Genomic DNA, 22232 nt, shown 5'->3' with positions numbered 1-22232 from the left:
CTCAGACTCCATAAAGGAGTCACCTGCTTTCCATCATTATGGAAGCAGGAAAAACTTGCCCTCCTTATGTTGGAAGCAGGTGAAACTCCAAAAAAAAAAAAAAAAAAAAGAAGTTGTACAGCAAAATAACCTTTAGATCTCAAACAAATGTGGAGAGATCAGGGATTCTCTGGATGGGTTGCTTCCAGGCCTCAGCAAATTGTCCTTTTGGTTTCAGCCATAAAGATAACTCAAGTTGGTACCAAGCATCGAGAGGAGATTCGTCAAAGGTCAGGGGCACCTTTGGCATTTCTGTCAAAGGTAAGAATCCCTCCGTGGTTACCATAATGTGAACCAAAATATCTGAGGCAGGTCTCAGTTACTTTAGAAAGTTTATTTTGCCAAGGTTGAGGACGTGAGCCTATGACACAGCCTCAGGAAGTCCTGATGACATGGACCCAAGGTGGTCAGAGCACAGTATGGTTGTGTACATTTTAGGGCGACATGAGATATCAATCAACATATGTAAGATGAATATTGGTTTGGTCTGGAAAGGCAGGACAGCTGAAAGCAGGGAGGGGGCTTCTAGATCATAGGTAAAAAATGGTTGCATTTTTTGAGTTTCTGACTAGCCTTTCCAAAGAAGGCAATCTTTGAGATATGCATTTATTGCAGTGAGCAGAAGGGTGACTTTGAATAGAATGGAAGGCACTTTTGCCCTAAGCAGTTCCCAGCTTGACTTTTTCCTTTACCTTAGTGATTTTGAGGGCCCCAAATATTTTCTTTTCTCGCATCTAATATATCCAGTAGAATTTTATTTTATGTGTCATATTTTACTCCTACAATTTCAATTTGATTTTCTCCATATTTACATTGTTTTATTTTCAATATTTTATTCCTCTTTCAAGTTTTGATCACTTATTATATTTACCCAAACATTTAAAATATGTGTAGTTTGTAGGCTATAGCTGATTATTTTTTATCTGGATTTCCATAACATGTGATTATAATCTTTATTTTTCTCCTTATCCTACTTGAGGTAGCTTGGTTCTTTTTGTGTTTGTTTGCTTGTTTATTTTGGCGTATTGAAAGTTCATCCATGGTGTAGATTTATCTGTGGGAACCAAGAAAGGTCTAAAATTAGGGTGGGCTCTTTAAAGATAATTTTCATTAGTTTCTTCCAGATACCCTCAAGATACTGCCTACCAATAATTAACCTGTGTTACTTTTCAGTGTCGAGGTTTCCAGGTATATTTAAGCCAGACTTGCATCTGAAAAGTTCTCTAATACTGAATTCTTTTATTTTTCTTAGCAGATTGCAAGCTAGGGTAGATAAGTTTTCTTGTCAACTATTTCCTTTTCTTATGGATGGTTTTCAGTCTACCTTTCAATGAGGGCATAGTGCTTCTCAGTTCCGGCCCTTGTTAAGTAGGCTCTATTCTCCCGCATTATCTTGCTTGGGCTCAAGGTCATGTCTAAGGTTCTAGGCACGGCCACTGAAACCTAAACTTCTTGGATGCGGAAATTGAGACACTCCCCTAGGGCATCCATAGCTTTAGCATCAGCCTGCCATTCTGATTTCTATTACTCTTTTGAATTCTGGCCTCTGGAGACTATCCTTACTTCCTAGTGAGTTTCATTATGCATTAAAAAATATTTGTTATATTTTGCTAACATTTCTTGGTGTTTTGCATTGAGAAGTTTTTAAGAATCTGGTTTAAAACGTTGCCAAAAATAAACTTAGAAAGCAAGAATTGTAGGGTTTTGTTGACCTCTGTTCTGGAATTTGTGGCATTCATAATAAGCAGTACTTCTAGATATTTGCCAACCAGCTCAGATTTGGGGAGCTAGAACTGGTATAGCTCTTTTTAATGTCTCAGTTCATATAAATCTCACAGATCAGAGGGACCACAGGAGGAATAGTGGTCACTGGCAATATTTAATTTATCACAATTACCTAGTTAACCAAAGTCAACCAAAGTAGTAAAATAACTCTAGAGGCAGAACGTGAAGCAATCAACATTTTTTAGCCTTAAGGTAATTATTTCCTTAGAGAAAATGGGGAAGAATTCTAAAGTGTTTCTGCTTGCCCGCATATTTTATCATATTAGATTTTAATATTTTTATAGATTAATATTTATTAATGGTGGGAATATTGATGAGGAAGTTTGCATACTGGGAGAGAAGGGGAAGAGGAAGATGTGAAGAAATGACAGGGCTTCACGTAGTGAAAGTGGTGGTGTTCTCTTGTCTTATTCTCCTCCAATTAGTAATCACAGGCTGTAGTGTGAATATGGCAGAGTCAACATATTTTTACTCCATCAATTAGTATAGTGAACACTATTTTTGTTAATAAGATAATATTAACAAATACAAATGCCTTAAATATTATTACATGTACAATAATTAGTAGCTTATAAAAGTAAGAATGTAAGTGCGGGTTCGTTTGTAAAATAATAATATCTTCACAGAGAACTTACCCAGACTGACAAGCACTGACTATCCAACCAGATTGGACAGTTCTTTGGAATGTTCCCTTCATGACAGCAAAACAAGTTTAATTATGTTGTTTGATTTCACTAAGTGTCTTCTCTATTTCAATATAAGTCATCTGGCCCAAATCAGGCTTCCTCTTTTCTTGGTTAACTTCTGCTAAACCAGAGTATCAGATAGGCAAATAGTAAATTAGGCTGAATCAAAATATGTTAATTCCTATTTAGGTGATTATAGAATACTCAATGTTTTCTCTTTTTACATCTAGATTATAACCAATATGATTAGCTTCTCAAATCAGCATTTGGCTGACATGTTGCACAAACCAATGTGGATTATTCTTATTTGCAAAACCTGTGCAACTGTGTAGTATATGGTGTTCCTGTGTGAGAAAATGGTAAGGTTATGGTTATTACTCACACTTTTTCCATTACAGGAAAACCTCAGAATTCTTCCTTTCATCATTACCCTGAAGAGCTTGCCTGTATTCCTTCCTCCCTCCCTTCCTTTCTTCTCTTCCTTCCTTTTTTCTTTCTTTTTTTTTTTTTTTTTTTTTTGGCCACAATAGACCTAGACAGAGTACTTGTCCATCTGTTGTCAAATTCAAGCTTGTACACTGTGGAATCAGAGATTCAGCCACTACCATCTGAAAGCTGATCACACACTAACAAGATAGAGTGTTGCTGCTGAAGCTTAAGATAGGTACAGCCTGGAATATCAGAGAGCATGCTGGGCCCTCTGAGGCTATTGCAGCTACTACCCTCTCAACTACCACTGCTGGTTCTCCACAGCCTGGTCATGCTCAAGGCAAATCCTCATTGTTCCATGTGGCTTGTTCTGGGTCTCATGTACATCTTCTGGATGCAGAGACCCTCCAGACCCTGCTGAAGCTTAAGGCAGATACAGCCTGGAGTATCAGAGGGCATGCCTGACCCTCTGACGCTGTTGCAGCTACTACCCTCTCAAGTACCACTGCTGGTTCTCCACAGCCTGATCATGCTCATGGCAAATCCTCATTGTTCCACGTGGCTTGTTCTGGGTCTCAAGTACATCTTCTGGGTGCAGAGACCCTCCTGTCACTCTAAGCTGGGAGTTTTTCAGTGTCTGACATATGCAAAGGACCATCCTTAGCCAATGCCTTATGGAGGGAGACTGGCACTACTGCTGCTGCTGTGGCTAATTTAAGGTTTGCTCAACTTTATGCTGCCACTTTTTTTCCTGCAGAAATTATCAAGGAACATTAACATTGCTGCTCAATATTTAAAGTACTTACAAGAATGATAAGTAAATGAATGAATGAGTGAGTGAATGAAAACTCTGACACTATCTTTAGGCTACTGGTACTTCCGAGTGGCTAGAAATCAGGGTTCCTGCAACCTCCTCCTTGGGTTTGACTAATTTGCTAGGACAGCTCACAGAACTCAGGCAAACACATTGCCAGTTTATTATAAAAGATATCATAGGCCGGACGTGGTGGCTCAGGCCTGTAATCAAAGAGCCCTCTCTCCCAGTGTTATTTTAGATACATTCACCTCTTACTTCCATTAGAGTAGGAATCCATGAATGCAAATTTTTCTTTTACTTTTATGTGCTTAGTCACTATTTTCAAAATATGCATAGTGCTAGAGCACTTGGGTTTGAAGTAAAGTCTTGTCTCTGCTGCATATTAAATTAAAGGTGTATGTCCTCACTCTTCTTATGATGAGTACCTTCTTGGAGATACCAGCTTCCCATAGAAATTGTCTCATTTCATCAGAGATATTCATACTACAAAAGAAAAAAAAAATGGACCTTTTTTCCTTTTTCTTCAAGATAATGAGTACAAACTTGACTAATACATTTCAAAGCACTAAAAGAGGAGTTAAGAAACAGTTTGTTTCCAATACTTTTTTACTCACAGCATTGGATATCTACGTGCACTACAGTGTCATAGATTCACTCAGATCAATTTCCACACACACAAAAGAAAGAAAATCTGCTCTAAAGTAATTTATACACAGGACTGCTTGGCATAGATATGGCTGGCAACTTTTGTATAGCACTTTATCTGTGAAAGAAAAAGAGACAGACGACGAAAACAGAAAAAAAGGAATTCTGCCTTACTAAATACCTTGTGGGAGGACAGTATTATAGAAGCTGACCTACTTACTAATTCTGTTTACCAGAGAGATGCTTTCAGGAGAAAGAACACAGGTGATTGGGTCTAATCCCGTTGTCATGTGTACCTCTGAGTAAATAAACTAATACTATTTGCTACAAGAAGGACTCTTATCTATAGAAGGGCCTAGTGGGTGTATATGGTTAAATAGTAACTTATAGTAAATAAACACATATTCTATGACACATGGCTCGCTTGAGAATGTCACTTAAGCTAATAATTCTCTGGGTATGAAATTGAGGGTTTTTTTTTAACTTTTAATTGACAGGTAATAATTGCACATATTTATGGAAATATAGAATGATATTTTGATACACATTCAAGGTATAATAATAAAATTATGGTAATTAGTATATTCATCACTTCAACTATTTACCTCTTTTTTGTATTGGGAACATACAAAATCCTCTCTTCTAGTCTTTTGAAAATATACAATAAATTATTGTTCACTGTATTCACCCCATAATGCTTCAGAACACCAGAACTTATACCTCCTGTCTAGCTATAAGTTTGTATCCATAACCAACCTCTTCTTATCCTTCCTTCCCGCAACCCTTTCTAGTCTCTAATAACTGCAATTCTCTTCTCTAATTTATGAGCTCAACACTTTTTAGCTCCCATATATGAGTGAGAACATGTAGTATTTGCCGTTCTGTGCCTGACTTATTTTGCTTAACAATGTCCTCCAGGTTCATCCATGTTGCCAAGAATGGCAGGATTAAATGGAGATTTTTCATAACTTAAGTGTTCTCTATTGTGGAAGAAACCTCAGAAAACCTCACTAGGAGAACTCAGCCATTATTGTGTGCCCAAGAGTGAGAAAGAAAGGCCCTGGGGAACCACCCTGGATGTCCCCAGACCTCTGCCTGCTTTGTCTGTTCCTCTTGATTACCTGTATCCTTGAGTTTATTACTGAAGTTTATATTTAGTAAAGTCACTGATTGATTTAGCCTGACTTGACAATCTGAATGTTCCTCTATACTCATTAGCTTACTTAGGAACATAAAGAATCAATGAAAACAAAAGAAATTCATGTATAGATAGATAAAGAGACTGTTTTTAGTAGAAGTATGTTATGATCATAAAAGCATTATTCAAATGGCAATGTTTATTTTATACATTTATATATTCTGCTTTATTACTTCTTTATTACAAATTTATATGTACACCAAATAATCTAGAATTCCAGGATAATTTGGCTAGCACAAAATAAATCAAACTTTGGAATGCTAATTAAAATTGGCTTTCAGCTATATGACATTATTTTTAAAGACTCAAAATAAGTATAACATTAATTTTGATTTATAAAATGAAAGAATGTCATATACATGTTTGAAGCAAATATTTTTACTTAATTTGAAATGCTGTTCCAGTAGAACCTAGGTTCCATAAAAGTAAATGATGGTACATACCCATACTATACGGTAGCTTAAAATATTATTTTGACACTTTGATTTGATTAAGTTTGATGTGATGATTCTGAGAAATCACTTAGGTAAGGGTGAAAAAGCTAGATAGATTAAAATAATCTTCCACACTTCATGACCTTTACTGAGTGACCTGAAAAAGATCTCTTTGAATTTCATTCCAGGCATGAGTTCAACACCTGTGTAAATTTGGTAGAAAAGAGAAAATGAATAGTACTTAAAAAACAGTGACTTTGGAGATGGACATTCTTAGTTAAATTCTCAACTCTGGATCTTACTAGCTGGGTACCATTAAAAAAAAAAAAAACACTTTTCTTCACAGTATTTTTTCAGTAAAATTTGGAGATAATAATCTTTCAAAAAGGAATAGAGTGAGATAATATATGCATATAGCTATTTCAGTTGACCTCTAAATTAGTTTAAAAATTAAAGGTAAGAGAAGATGTTAGGTTTTAATCCACTGAACATTCTTCACAGTAATTGGACATTTTAAAATACAATATAATAACAAAAGCCTGTTGATGGGTTGGATACAATCAGCCATCTTCCCAGTAACCACCTCCAAGTCTCTCCTAGTATCTCTTCCAGTCTCAGCACTTTCTCAAGATAGAAAAGCTTTGTCATAGGTATAATGTTACTGACCCCCCTGTGGAATGGAGATGCTGGCAGTGTTATGGAGTACCCCTGTGCATATGCGGGGTACTCAACTCTAGATTAGTGTGATGGTGCTCCCCTAGAGTTATGCACTGCATAATCTGTAGAACATTACATGATGGACCTTGTTGCTAGTTCCCCAACAAACCCATTTGTTTCAAGGAGAGCCAAGACAATAAGTCACATCTCAAGACTTTTTCTGAACATGTAGGACTTCAGTTCTACAGTGCCACCCTCTGATGACAGCTCGGCCTTCCAGCATTTTTCTCTCTGTTCCTATCTCTAGACACTAGACCTATTTCTAACTGGTCTACTTCCATTAAGACTGAGGTACCAGAAGCTGGCATTTAGTGTAATTGATATTTATTTTTCCCTAAGGTCCACTCAGTAGTTGTAGGAGCTTACTTTTATTGACTTTAAGAATTGGGAGTGCAAAGTATAGTCACACTATAAAGAAAACAGTCTTGCTTTCAATGTCTATTTACCAGAATTAGGTAGCTACTTTTGTTTTATTATTATAATCTTAGTGTGAGTGAATGAACTTGGTATTTGTTATTGTCTACTTGTATCTCAGGGTGGAATAATCACAAAGTTTTTTGAAATCCTATAATGCCTGACACATAACATATACTATTATTATATTATTACTATCATGAATAGTCACTGATATAAAAAAGAAACTAGATTCACTAAGATAAAGCTAAAGGATTTGAGTAAAAATGGGTCTAGAGATGTTCTTGAGGAAATTGTTTTTCTAGGAGTTGACTGGGAGTTTGTGGGGGCTTGGGATGGTGGGGATGTAAGCCCTCTGAAATAGGTTTGGATATCAGTACACAGTGGACATTTTCCTCATCCTGAGGCTTGAAGGAAGTCCTATGGCACCTTTTGGAAATATTTAAAAGAAAAATAATTCTAAAATCTCTGAAGATAAAGTTGAGTGAAATAAATATACTTGGAGACCCCCTTTGCCACATCAACTGCTTTAATAGCTTGTGAGTTATAAGTGTAGTGGGACATGAAAATTGTTCTGATGCAATAAATTAATTATAAAAGTATATGATTGATATGAATGGAAACCATCCTAATTAGATGATGATGAGAATTGCATGAAGGATATTGCATAACAAGTATACCATTATGAGGTTGTATTTCTGTTAAGGGAATTAAGTAATTCATGATTGTTATTTATAAGATATTAAAAAGCCCCAAGGTAAAATACAGCTGTATATTCATGCATTTCTCGTGAATTATCTTGTATAACATATTTTGTAGAATTTTTAAGATGGATAACATGTGTTATGTTGAACTCCAATATTTGCCTGGATGAGATAATTACATTAGTTAGTTAGCTGTCAGAAGTGCTCTTTTCAAAATGAGGTAAAATATAGGTTATATAGATAAATAGAGAGATGGTGGATAAATGGCCATGTGATCTATTATTACAGAGCACCTTGATTTCACTGAAATCATTGAATAAAATAACTTTAAATTTCAGAAAATCTAGGGGTCTGAATTTAACTGTTTTATGTTTTATAGGGTTTTAACTTACAGCATATCTTGAAGTTACTAAAATCTTTATTTTATATTTATGATGCTATCACAAATTGGCTATGATCGGGCGATGTCTCCTAGGTAAGATCCACTCATTTCAAGAAAAGTTTATTTTTTACTTCATAAAATAGAACAGTTTTTCTAGCGAGGAATGGCAGCTCAAATCATGAACTCCACACACAATGCATTCAGTAACGGAGTGAATTATAGCAAGATTTCAAGATTAACCCAAAGATGTTGTCTGAATAGTATGACCAGAGACCAGAAAACTTGCATCCTAATCTTCCCTGTGATATTGCTGAAGGAAGGGATCAAGGTAAAAGTTAGCAGCCTGATTTGTAAACCTGACACTAGGTGGTCAAATGCATGGAAACCCATGGAGGGAAACTTCCTCAAGGGTTGGCATTGGGATAGAATACTCAGATTCTGTCTTCTGATCATTAAAATGACACAGAGATTTTCTTCTTGATGAATAAAAACCACCTTGTTCACTAAATTATATTACTAGTCATTGATGGGATAGGACTAGAAAAAAATTGTTCATGCTAAGGTCAAGAATAGAATAAGGCATTACAGCAACAATATATGCGCCAAGGTAGATTGCTGGAGTGGCCCCTACAGGATATTTGTCTCCCTAAAAGACATCCTTAGATGCTGTGACCTCCCAAGGTCTCTTACAAGTCTATTACTCTAAGCATTTTATTTTTCCTTCCACATTAATACTGCCCTAGGTCTGCTTTCCTTCCTAGTTTATTTTCTTCTGCTTTTTTCATTTTCTTAAATGCATCTTGATTTCTATCTTCACTTTCTTTGGGAAATCAATAGCTTGTTAAAGAAGATAGTGGCACCTGAAAGGGCAGACCTAATGGTCCTACTCAAGAAATCATTGTGCTAACTGGGCTTATAAACCGTGTCCAGGCTCAAGTCTCCCTTTCTGAGGTGGCCAAGGATCACAATGAATGATATAAAGAAAAATGCTTTGGTTGGTGGAGGGGGGGGCAGGAGAGGAAAGAAGAAAATACAGCAGTTTAAGAAATACTGGAAGATATTTTTTAGGCAATTTAAAAGTTGATTGTTATTTTTTGGTTTTATTTTTAAGATAGGGAATGGAAACATTATAATATAGTATTATTTAATTAAAAAACACAGCCTTCTAAAATAAGGAACACTGATTGGGATAAAGTTGCTCATGAAGACTTTGAAAATGCCTCCTTTGGAGGCAACTGTATTTCTGAGGAGATGTTGCTTTCAGAACTAGGGGTATAACATTATATGACATGAAAATAACAGTATTATATTTTTTGTTTGATTATTAATCAAGGTAACGGTAGAAAACTAAGGAAAATAATCAGATCAACAGAAGCATCTTTTTTTCTGAGACAACTATTGGAATATTATTTTCCCCTGGCTGAATAACTAACCAGGTAAATAGAAAGATGACAGATATTTTGATCAACTACTTGTATTTCTTTGTAAATTTTTATTTTTTCACTTAATAAATCATGAGTGCTTTCCATATCTTAAATATGATTCCACAAAATGTTTGTAAATTGCTGCATTTTACCTGTGCTGCACTAACATTTATGTGCCCACTTTATTAATTGCAGAAAGAGGGAAATAAAGGTAGGGAAGGAGTGTAGGAGCCAGAATGAATGAAAAAGAGAGTAAGAAGAAGATGAGACCCGTAGATAGTAGAGTGCAAAAGCGGAGAGAATAATGAGACAGTAAGCTCTATGGACTTGGGGTTTGGGTCTCAGTTTAGCTCTCCTGATGCAAACCACCTCCTATTTGTTATCTGATTTCAAATTGTTCATCGTCTACTTGAATCTCTCAATGTACAGATTAAGACCCTAGCAAATTAGAAAATTGTCAGACCTTGAAACCAAAGAGATTGGTATGCAATTTCTCAGTAGTTTTCTGTCTTGGACCACTTTGATCTTTGGCTTTCTCTTAGCAGACTGGAGAAACAAATTTATCTTGTGAGGTGCTTGTAAGTTTTCATTTAATTAGGTAGTGTCTGTAAAGTCTTTAGGACACATGTGTCCTGGGTAAGCACTAGCAAATATTAAATTAAACCATATGACATAGTCATTTTTATAGATCACAAAATGTCATGTATTGGCAATTTTATGTAGTTCAATCAAACTTTAATATTTTCCTTTTCTTTTAATCTGCTGAAGAACCAGAGACTAGCACCCCCAGACACCTGTGCTCGCATACTGCTCTTATTCTATTGCACATGAACAATACCTAGCATTGGACTTCCTCTCCACAATGTGAATTATTGCCTGCTAATTACTGTGGCTGGAGGCCTAAAGGACTTCACCTATATATGTTTCCTTCCAAGATGATGAGGCGTCTCATTGAGCTCTGGGTTTTGGGCAACCTTCATTGAACCCACTATACCATTAATGGAGCTAAGGCTATAAGTTTCCACTTGATGGTTGAATAAATTTCATTTTACTCAAACTTTATTTAAACTGTCATGGGTTAGGAGAATTGTGCTCTCAGGAAACAAATAGTCTAACTCTCACTTTTTTTTTTCTGGTAATAAGCGTAAAATGACCATCGTTTAACTGGAGCTTGTACTTATATCATAGCAAAGATCTTATAGTTCTTTAACTGAGCATGCTGTTTCTAGGCTTTTGCATATGCCCATTCCTGTGCTGACATCTTTTATTTTTTGTTTCCTAGACACTTGCAAACTCCTACTTCTCCTGCAAGAGACAATTCTTATATCCTTTGTCATAAAGCTTTCTCTGACTCCCCTAGTAAGACAAACCTACACTGTCCCCAGGCTTCCACTGCACCCTCTATACACAGGCTATTATCATCCTGTATTTGGACCTATCTGTTCCCCCATTAAATTGTGAACTGCTTGAAACCAGGAACAGTATCTTTACACTGAAGTATTCTCAACATTTTGCATAATAACTGAAACACAGTAGACACCCCCAAATAGTTCCTGAACCAATTAGCAAATGTATGAATCAACCTCCTTTAAGGGCTCAACAACAGATTATCTGCTTTTTTGGTGGGGGAGTGGGTATTAGCTATCTATTTTTATATTCCGTTCCTTCCTCTCTCCTTCAATCCTGTAATTCCTTTCTTTTCAATTGAAGATTTAAAAAATTCTAATTTACCTCCCTGTTTAGAAGTGTATGGGAATTTTGAAGATGCTGATTTGCGTAGGTATGTAGAATGAACAAGTAATCACACATATAAATGAATGCATTCCTTGGCATCTTTCAACTGATTACTATATTATCTCCCTTAATAAGATGCCTTAGAGTCTGCACATTTTCCTGATAAGAATAACTGCTGTCATATTTTTTGTTTTAATTTGAACATTTTAAAGGCATTTGCTATTAGCACTAATTAGATGTGTAAGAGCCTTCCTGAGCAAAGAAGATAGTCACAGCTAATTCATAAAGAATTAATGGTAGTAGCTAAATTGCCTTATAGATGTGCACTTTGGGTAAGGTTAAATTACCAAATAATGTGAAAACAGTTTAAAATTAATTTAATATTTAATATAAGTCGTAGTTTCATTAAATTTGTAATAATTTTGAAATTTGTTCAATACTGCTCCAAATGAGCATCTATATAAAATCACTTTAAAGTAAATAAGCTAATAATATAACACCAGTAGAGGGAATAGTAACCTTAGTCATTTACAGAATACTTTTTATTATTATTGTTATTACTATTATTATTATATTTTTGGTTTTCTGCCATTTGTCTAGGTGTTATATACACAGTTTAAACCAGGTTCCTTACATGCAGATGTTAGACATTTGAGACAATTTAACTTGAGTCATTAGATTTCCTAGTAGCCTTAAGGTGGTTTGCATATGTAAGTATGTATGTATCTGTGTTTCTCAAAAGTTACAGTTTCCCCTTAAAGAAGTTTATACGCTGAGATAATTCTTAATTATGTTGTTAACTCTTGTTAGATAGAAGTTACGTTACTGTCTAATTAGTTTAAAAGAAACATCTGAGAGGTGGTTTTAAAGCAAGAGTGACATCTAGTCAAGCTGCCTACTGAAACAGAACTCAAAGAGAAAGAACAACATTTTAGAAGCTCCTTTGCAAATTCTCAATCTGCACTACAAATGATTTCCTGATTTAAAGAATTCAAACATTGTAGGAAAAAAAAACACACCTAAGTGTATTTTTGCACACTGAGTCTACTTTTCTGCAGATATGTAAAACCAGGGAACAGAATAGAATGGAAGTGAATTCACGTACTTTGTCGACCTACTGTAAGCTAAATTTTGCGCCAGTACTTTATGCATGTTATTGTTCATATCTCAAAATTAGGTACCTATTGAGGGGGTCAAGGGGATATCTAAGAGTACTCTTATTTCCTTCTTTGATTTGTACAATTTTAATAACAAAAGCTCTTTATTCTAGTTGGTTGAATTTTTTTTTTAACCTGCCTTTGGGCCCAGAATATCCCATAGACAGAAGGAAATAAAAAAAAAAATTGCTGCATGGCAATCCACCTGGTCTGAGGATCAGTTTGTGTCTTGTACTCACTGTGTTGAGGCACACAACAGAACCTGGAACACAATTCGTGCTTACCTGTGGTTTGTTGAGTGAAAGAATAAATGAATGTTACCCCATAGAGATTCACTTTCTATGGTTCACCCCAAAAGTCTGATTTCCTTTTTAGCTTGCTGCATTAAATGCTGGTACCTTGCCCTCCTTTGGTACCTCCTCTCATAAATTGGCCTTCTAATCATCAGCAAAGCAGCTTTCCAGACTTGTTTCCTATATACATTGGGTTTTGTTCTAGAAAACTGATTCTCAGTCCAGCTAGCTGTAGTCCTGGCCTCCTGGCTTTTACGTCACTAGTGTTACTCTTTGAGACCAGAAACATTTCATTTAAATGTCAACTGTGTCAACCCAAAATGTTGTTCTGTACCTATTCTCTTCGCATCTTCCAAGAGACTCATTTGTAGATGTTGCTAGGCATGAGCAATAATCTGTGTTGCAATAATTTGAGGTTTGTTTTGTTTCAGTTTTCAGCATTCCCAGATTATATTCTATTAGGAATAATGAATATTGGTTTCTTTGGCTTGAATATGTGGTAATGGGTGGGAGTAAGGAAAATGATGAGGGCAGACATTTAGAGGGCATCTATTTAAATAACATTTAAAGAATGCAAGGAAAAAACTGTCCTTGCTACTAATCTACAATCTCAGGCCATGCCTCCTTATGTCACATAATTACCCATACCTATTGTTCTTAGCACAGTATCTTTTTTCTTCTCTTTCCTTCAAAAACTTGGTAAATATTAACTCTTGCTTTAATTATATGAGCCCCTTCAATAGAAAATAGAAGTTTCTAATAAAAAATAAGCTATTTCTATTTGTTTTTACATTTCAGTAACAATTTGAAATTATTAATAAATTTGGAAAAATTTCCAAATCTATTTCAACTTCATAGATTTATTTAGGCAAATTTTTATGGCGAGAAGAAACTGCCTTGAATAGCCATGTACAAACAGACAAGCATTGAATTAACTGGAAAAGAAGTGGAGTGCTTTTTGTTTTCATTTTTAGGACACCCAATATTCTTATAAAGTAAATCCTGGAAGCTTTGCTAGGGTTGGGAGAAAAGAAGGAGTGAGAATGACTTGCAGGAGGAGAATCTAGCACTATAATTGACTTAGCAAAGGTAGTTTTATCTACTTGGTTAACAACAGGTAGCGACTATATAATTGCTTTATTAAGACACCTGCACACTAGAATGTGAGAGAGAAACAGCTTGAAAAATCAAAGACTGACACTTTAGTAAGTTTCTAGTAGTCTATTGAACAGAGGCTTGTCAATGTCATCTCAAAAATTAAAAAAAAAAAAAATTCTTTCTTTTTATATCATCTACCACCAACATAAAGGCACAAAACCTAGCAGGTCTTTCTGTATTTCGAAGGCAATATATGCTATATTTGGGTTTCTTCCTTCAACCATTTTATAAAATAACTCATAATTCTGTAGTTTTAACTGAAGTCGGTTTTGAGTGGGTCTCAGAACAGAACAAGGCTTTGCAACAAGTCTAATTTGTTATTAAAATTTCCCATTTGGGCAGTATCATCCAATAGATTAAATAGTGCTTGAAGTTCCCTATCCCTGGTACTTGCTTATAAATGCTGATTGGAACTTCTGGTTAGTCCTAATGCAATCACAGCACAGTGCAGTTTCCTAGAGTTTGGGAGAAAAGTTATGTTCTCTTATGCGGAAAAATACTCTCCTTTAGAGAAGCATTTCCTGGCCTGCTACTGAACCCTACTGTGTACTGAATTTCTAAAAATGTGATACATGTGACCCAGTGTGCTTATAATTTAGCAGGTGAATCTAAGCCATAAATTCAGGAATGCAAAGTAGCAATCATCAATTGAAAGTTATATATATGTATGTGTGTGTGTATGTGTATAATATTTATAACTTTATATTGTATATAAAATTTTATAGTTACATATATGGAGAGAGGTGACCCCTGGACAACACAGGTTTGTATTGCATGGGTCAACTTATATGTGAATATTTCTCAACAAATATACTTAAAACTTGTTGGAGGTTTGAGACAATTTCATAAAACTTGCAGATTAACTGCATAGCTGAGAAATACATAAGATTTAGACATGTCACATGTGCATGAAATGTATGTAGTTACTAGTAAATTTGGTAATTTACTACCATGAAATATACATATATCTATTGTAAAAAGTCAAAATTTATCAAAGCTTATAAACACACTTATAGACCATACACGATGCCACTCACAGTCCAGAAAAATACAAACATGAGTATGTCAAACTAAATTATAACTACATAAAATTAACTGTAGTACATATGGTACTACTGTAATAATTTTGTAGCCACATCATGTTGCTATTGTGGTGACCTCAAGTGTTGCAAATATCTGCTTAAAATGCTGTCTGACATTAATCATGCCTGTGTGGAACAGATCCTCTCTCTAGAAAATTGCACATCGCACATTGAAGTAAAAACTAAGATCTCATGGCTATCACATGTTTTTCACTGTGTTTGGTGCAAAATCATAAACCCTGAATAACAATGTGAGACCCTTACAAAAGGCCATTAGTGATGCTAGAAGTGTTCCCAGGAAGCAAAGTCATGGCAGTATTTAAAAATATTGAATTGCGGCCAGGCGCAGTGGCTCACTCCTGTAATCCCAGCACTTTGGGAGGCCAAGGCGGGAGGATCACGAGGTCAGGAGATCGCGACCATCCTGGCTAACATGATGAAACCCCGTCTCTACTAAAAATACAAAAAATTAGCTGGGTGTGGTGGCGGGTGCCTGTAGTCCCAACTACTCGGGAGGCTGAGGCAGGAGAATGCCGTGAACCTGGGAGGTGGAGCTTGCAGTGAGCTGAGATCACGCCACTGCACTCCAGCCTGGGAGACACAGCAAGACTCCATTTCAAAAAAAATAAAAAAATAAAAAATTTAAAATGTTGAATTGCTTAATATGTATTGTAGATTGAAGTTTGCAGCAGGAGTGGCCCACCATTTTAAGATAAATAAATCCAGCCTAAGGACCATTAAAAAGAAAAAAAGAGCATTTATGAATTCATAGCTGTAACTATACCAGCAAGTGCAGAAACCTTGTATATTGTGATTACCCTTTTTATTTTGCATTGGAAATACAACCTTTACGTTGGGGAAAAATTACTATAGGAAAGGCATATCTATAGAATGTTTGAAATGTTTTGAAAAATGTGAAGTCATTATATGACAATTTAAAGCAAAAAGAAAGTAAAGAATCTAAGCTGAAGAATTTAACAACAGCAAAGGATAGTTTGATAATTTTAGAAAGAAATTTAGATTAAAAAAATGTCAAAATAACAGAGAAGCAGTTTCTGCTGACCAAGGGGCAACAGATAACTTCCCAAATGAAAAAAAGTCACTGAAGAGAAAGGAGATCTGCATGGATGGATTTTTAATAAGATGAAAATGTCCTGTTTTGGAAAACAATACCACAAAGGACATTTATTAGTAAGTAAGAGATATAAGCACCAGAATTTAAGGCAGGAAAGGATAGACCAATTCTACTGTTTTGTGCAAATGCAGTTAGGTTTATGACCAGGACTGCCCTTATCTAACACCAGCTACCAATATTTTTATTGTAAAACAAGAAGGCCTGGAAAATAAGACCAATCTATTTCCTGGATTAGTTCTATTGATGCTTTGTCCTTGAAGTCTGGAAGGACCTTACTAGTGAGGGTCTGCATTCTTAAGTTCTTTTCATGTTGAAGAATGCCCCTGACCACCCAGGACTCCGTAAGTTCAGCACTGAAGGTATTAAAGTAATCTACTTTACCCCTTATGTGACATCTTTAATTCAGCCTCCAGATGAGGGATCCATAAGGACCTTTAAGACTCATTACACATGGTACTCTATGGAAAGGATCATCAATGCTCTGGAAGAGATATCTGAGAGAACATCATAAAAGTCTAGAAGGATTGCACCATTGAATTGCCATTCTGGTTAGAGAAAAAGCTGTGAAAATCAGCAAGCCTGACACAATAAATTTCTGCTGAAGGACACTGTGTCCAGATGTTGTGCATGACTTTCCAGGATTTACAACAAAGCAAGTCGAGGAAATCATGAAAGAAATTGTGAAAATGACAACAACAAAAAGAGGGTGGTGAAGAGTTTTAAGACATGAGCCTTGGAGAAAATTCAAGAGCTAATAAAATCCACACCAGAGAAATTAATAGAGGATGACTTGATAGAGATGAGTGCCTCTGAACGAGTGCCAAATGGTGAGGAAGATGTAGAAAAAGGAGTGACAGAAAACAAATTGACATTAGACAATTTGGAAGAAGTATTTTGATTAGTCAAGATTGCTTTAGACTTCTTTTATGGCATGGACCCTTCTATGATACAGGCACTGAAATGAAAGCAAACAGTAGATGAAAGGTTGGTACCATATAGAAACATTTTTACAGAAATGGAAAGGCAAAAGGAAAGAAAAAGCCAGACAGAAATTGTAATGTCTTTCTGTAAAGTTACATCAAGTGTGCCTGTCTTTCCTGCCTCCCCTTCTACCTCCTTCACCTTTTCTACTGTTGTCAGCCCCGGAAAGCAAGAACAACCCCTCCTTTTCCTCCTCCTCTGCAGCCTGCTCAACATGAAGATAAGGATGAAGGCTTTTAAAATGATCCACTTCCACTTAATGAAGTAAATAAATTTTCTCTTTCTTAACAGTTTCTTTTATCTAGCTTACTTTATTGTGAGAACATAGTATATAATGCATGTAACATACAAAATATTTGTTGACTTTGTGTTATTGGTAAAGCTTCCAGTCAACAGTTGGTTATTGGTAAATGTGGGGGGTGTTAAAAGTTACACAGGGATTTTTCAATTGTGTTGGGAGGGTCAGTACCCCTAAACTCCTATTTGTTCAAGGGCCAAGTGTGATGTGTGTGTGTGTAAATGTGGTTCAAGTTGTACATAAGCACATAAGTTTTAAAACACATAGCTTAATCTTCAGTAGCACATACTACTGCATTAACATGTCTCCATCAACCCCCACATTATGGCCTCACCTCCATATCACTATCTGATTGTGAAAGAGAACAAAATGGCCTGGTTGACAGATAGGCGTGAATGATATGCTGAGACAGCATTAAATTAGATAATTGCAGTATAAAAGCTTCACTCAGGTATGCAAAGAACAATGAAATAAAAATTCATTCCTTATATAATCCAACAAATGGCCAAAAATGTTGTCCAAAATCAATTTGTGGCTAAAAAAAGGAAGAAAGCTGGGTGCAGTGGCTCATGCCTTTAAATTGCAGAAATTTGGGAGGCTGAGGAGGGTGAGTCACTTGAGGTCAGGAGTTTGCAGCCAGCCGGGCCAACATGGTTAAACCCCATGTCTACTAAAAACACAAAAGATTAGCTGGGTGTGATGGTGGGTGCCTGTAATCCCAGTGACTCAGGAGGTTGAGGCAGGATAATTGCTTGAACCCATGTAGTGAAGGTCACAGTGAGCTGAGATTGCACCATTGGATCCAACTTGTGTGACAGAATGAGACTCCATCTCAAAAAAAAAAAAAAAAAAAAAAAAAAAGGAAATGAAACAAGTAAATGAAAATATATTCTATGTTCATGGATTGTAAAAATTAATATTGTTAAAATGTTCATACTACCCAAAGTGACCTACATATTTAATGCAATTCCTATGAAATTTTCAGTAACATTTTTCACATAAATAGAAAAATCAATTCAAAAATCTATATAAAACTGTAAAAAACCCCAGATAGCCAAAGAAAGCTGAGCCAAAATAAACCTGGAAGCACCAAACTACTTAATTTTAAAATATAATACAAAGCTGTAATAATAAAAACAGCATGGTATTGGCATAAAAACAGACACATGGACTAACGGAACAGAATGGAAAGCCTGGAAATAAACCTACACATGTACTATTAATTTCACTTTGACAAAGGTGCCAAGAACACACAATGGAAAGGGAACAGTCTTTTCAATAAGTCATGCTGGGGAAGAACAAAATTGGACCATATCTCATACAACATACAAAAATCAACTCAAAATGGTTTAAAGACTTAAATATAAGACCTAAAAGTATAAAACTACTAAAAGAAGACACAAGAAATTGCTTTAATACGTGAGTCTGGGTAAGGGATTTGGGGATATTACTCTAAAAGCACAGTCAAAAAAAAAAATAGGCAATGGGATTGCATCAAACTGAAAAACTTCTACACAGCAAAGGACACAATCAACAGAGGGAAGAGACTACCTACAGGATGAGAGAAAATATTTTCAAAATGTACATCTGATATGGAGGTAATATCCAACATACATAAGAAGCTCAAACAATAGCAAAACAAAAGCCAATTTAAAAAATGGGCATAGGATCTGAATAGAATTTGCTCAAAAGAAGACATTCAAATGGCTAAAAAGTATATTAAAACTGTTCAACATTATTAATCATTAGGAAATGTAAACTAAAACCACAGTGATACATCACCTCACACATGCTAAAATGGCTATTATCAGTAAGACAAAAGATAAGTGTTGGCAAGGATGTGAAGAAAGAGAAACTCTCGTATACTGTTGTTGGAAATGTAAAGGGGTGCTGTCATTATGGAAAACAGGACAGAGGTTCCTCAAAGAATAAAAAATGGGACTACCATATGATTCAAGAAACCCATTTACAGATATATATCCAAAATAAATGAAGTCAGTTTTTCAAAGAGATGTTTGCACTCCCAGGTTTATTGCAGTATTTTTCACAGTAGCCAAGACATGGAATCAACTTAAGTGTCCACTGATGGACACATGGATAAAGAAAATGTGGTTTTATATACATTGAAGGTTTTAAACACAATGGAGGGGTGGAGCAAGCTAGGAGAATAGAAACCTTCACCATTGTATACACCCCTGCACCCCACTGTAGTAACACCAAATTTTAACATCTGTGCACACAGAAAAGCACCATCACAAGAACAAAAAATCAGGCAAGCAATCACAGTACCTCATTTTTTACTTCATATCACTAAAAGAAGCATTGAAGAGGAATGGAAAGACAATCTTGAATCTCCAACACCACCTCTCCCTTATCAGCAGCTGCCATTTGGCATGGAGAGAGAATCTGTACACTTTGGGGAGGGAGAGACCAGTGATTTGGGTACTTTACATTGAACTCAGTGCTGCTCTGTCACAGCAGAGAATAAAGCTGTGCAGAGGTCAGCCAGCACCCATGAACAGAGAAAGCATTTGGACCAGCCCTAGCCACAAGGGAATCGCTCATCCCAATGGTTGGAACTTGAGTTTCTCAGTAAGCCTTGCTACTGTGGATTGAAGTGATCTGGGTTCCTAGGTAAACTTGAAAGGAAGCCTAGGACACATGGATTGCAATTTCTAGGCAATTCCTCATGCTAGACTGGTCTTAGAGCCAGTGGACTAGAGTGACACATGACCTAGTGAGACAGAAGCTGGTAAGGCTTAAGGGAGTATGGGGCCATCACTCTCCCAACCCCAGGCAGTACAGCTTGTAGCAATGAAAGTGACTCCTTACTTCTGCTTAAGGAGAGGGGAGTGAAGAGTAAAGAAGACCTTGACTTGCATCTTGAATACCAGCTCAGCCACAGTGGGATAGGGCACTGGGCTGAGCTGTGAGGCCTCTATTCCAGGCACTAACTCCTATATGACATTTCTAGACACACTCTGGGGAAAAAAAAAAAAAAAATCCACTGCCTTGAAGGGAAGAACCCAGTCCTGGCAGGATTCATCACCTGCTGACTTAAGAGCCCTTGGGCCCTGAATAATTAGCAGCAATTCCCAAGATGTATGCTGTAGGCCTTGGGCTCTGAGACATGCTGGCTTCATGGGTGATCCAGCACATTCCCAGCTGTGGGGGCTATGGTGAAAAACTCTTGCTTAAGAAAAGTGGAGAGAAAAGTAAAGGGAACTTTGTCTTGCACCTTAAGAACCAGCTTAGCCACAGTAAGGTAGAACAATAGTCATGATCTTGGAGTACCCACATTCAGGCTTAGGATCTTGAACATGAATTCTGAACCTTACCTGGGCCAGAGGGGATCCCACTACCTTACAGGTGAGTTCCAGGCCTGGCAGCATTGACCACAGACTGACAGAAGAGCCCTTGGGCTGTAAGCGAACATCATGGTGACCTGGCAAAACCCCCATGGACCAGTGGTGGTGGTGGCCATGGGGAGAGGCATCTCTGCCTGTGGAGAGGAGAGAGAAGAGTAGGAAGGACTTTGTATTGTGGTGTGGGTGCCAGCTTAGCTGCAGTAGAATACAACATCATGTAAACTGCTAAGGTTTTGGGCTCTGTGTCTTTGCTCCCAGACAGCGTCTCTGGACATGCCAAAGGGCCTGGAAGAACTTGCCATCCTGAAGGCGAGGGCCTTGGGCAAGACCCAGTGCTCTTTTGGCTTCAAGTCTGACCCAGCACAGTCCCAGTGGTGGTAACCACAGGAGTGCTTGCATCATAACACTCCCAGCTCTATGTGGATGAGCACAGAGAGAGAGACATCATTTGTTTGGGAAAAAGTAAGGAAAAACCAAAAAATGTAAGGGAAAAAGAAAACGGTAATCTCTGGATTACCAGGATTATCAGGAAGGTAATCCAGAGATTACCATTTTATTTTTCCCTTACATTTTTGGTGTCTGGGCATTGAAGAGTTATATGAAGTGTTACATGAAGGTAATCCAGAGATTATTCTGGATCTTATCTAAGACCACCAAGAGGATACCTCCTTGAGTCTGCAAAAACCACCACATCATTAATGGGCTTGAGGCCCAAGTCTCTTTGAATACCTGCAAAGCCTTCCCAAGAAAGACAGGTACAAATAAGCCCAGACTGTGAAGACTGTAATAAATATATAACTCTTCCAGCCCAGACACCAACAAACATCTACAAGCATCGACACCACCCAGAAAAATATGGCCTCATCAAATGAACTATATAAGACAATAGGGAGTAATCCTGGAGAAAGAGATATATGTCCTTTCAGACGGAGAATTCAAAATAGCCATGTTGAGGGAACTCAAGGAAATTCAAGATAACACAAAGAATTCAGAATTCGATCTGATAGATTTAACAAAAAGACTCAGAAACAAGCAGAAATCCTAGAGTTAGACAATGCAGTGGACATATTGAAGAAAGGGTCAGAGTCTCCTAATAGCAGAATCAATCAAACAGAAGAAGAAATTAGTGAGCTCAAAAACAGGGTATTTAAAAATACACAGTCAGAGGATATAAAAGAAAACAAAATACAATGAATACACTTATAAGAAAAAACCTCAAAAGGGCAAACTAAGAGGAGGTAGATAATGAGGTAGGGGTAGAACTTTTTGTTTTGTTTGTTTGAGTCTTGCTCTGTCACACAGGCTAGAGTGTAATGACACAATCTCGGCTCACTGCAACCTCTGCCTCCTGG

General features: G+C 36.7%; 1 long non-coding RNA gene across 10 annotated transcripts in view; it reads right to left on the bottom strand.

Annotated features, from left to right (window-relative positions):
- LOC105498387 (uncharacterized) overlaps positions 1-22232 on the bottom strand; it is a 76110-nt gene that overhangs the window by 6311 nt on the left and 47567 nt on the right. For 7 of the 10 annotated variants that reach the window (XR_011612654.1, XR_011612651.1, XR_011612652.1 and 4 more), the window contains 2 exons: positions 4005-4239; positions 2460-2628 (listed from right to left, as the gene is read on the bottom strand). This is a non-coding gene — a long non-coding RNA (uncharacterized lncRNA). Of the gene's footprint in view, positions 1-955; positions 1094-2459; positions 2632-4004; positions 4240-22232 lie in introns of those variants that run through there. The other 3 variants (XR_011612660.1, XR_011612655.1, XR_011612656.1) reach the window with 3 other exon arrangements.

Source organism: Macaca nemestrina, chromosome 14 (genome assembly GCF_043159975.1).
Source record: "Macaca nemestrina isolate mMacNem1 chromosome 14, mMacNem.hap1, whole genome shotgun sequence".
Classification (NCBI taxonomy): Eukaryota; Metazoa; Chordata; class Mammalia; order Primates; family Cercopithecidae; genus Macaca; species Macaca nemestrina.
Note: the sequence above shows the minus strand (reverse complement) of the source record. Positions and strands in the feature narration are given on the sequence as shown.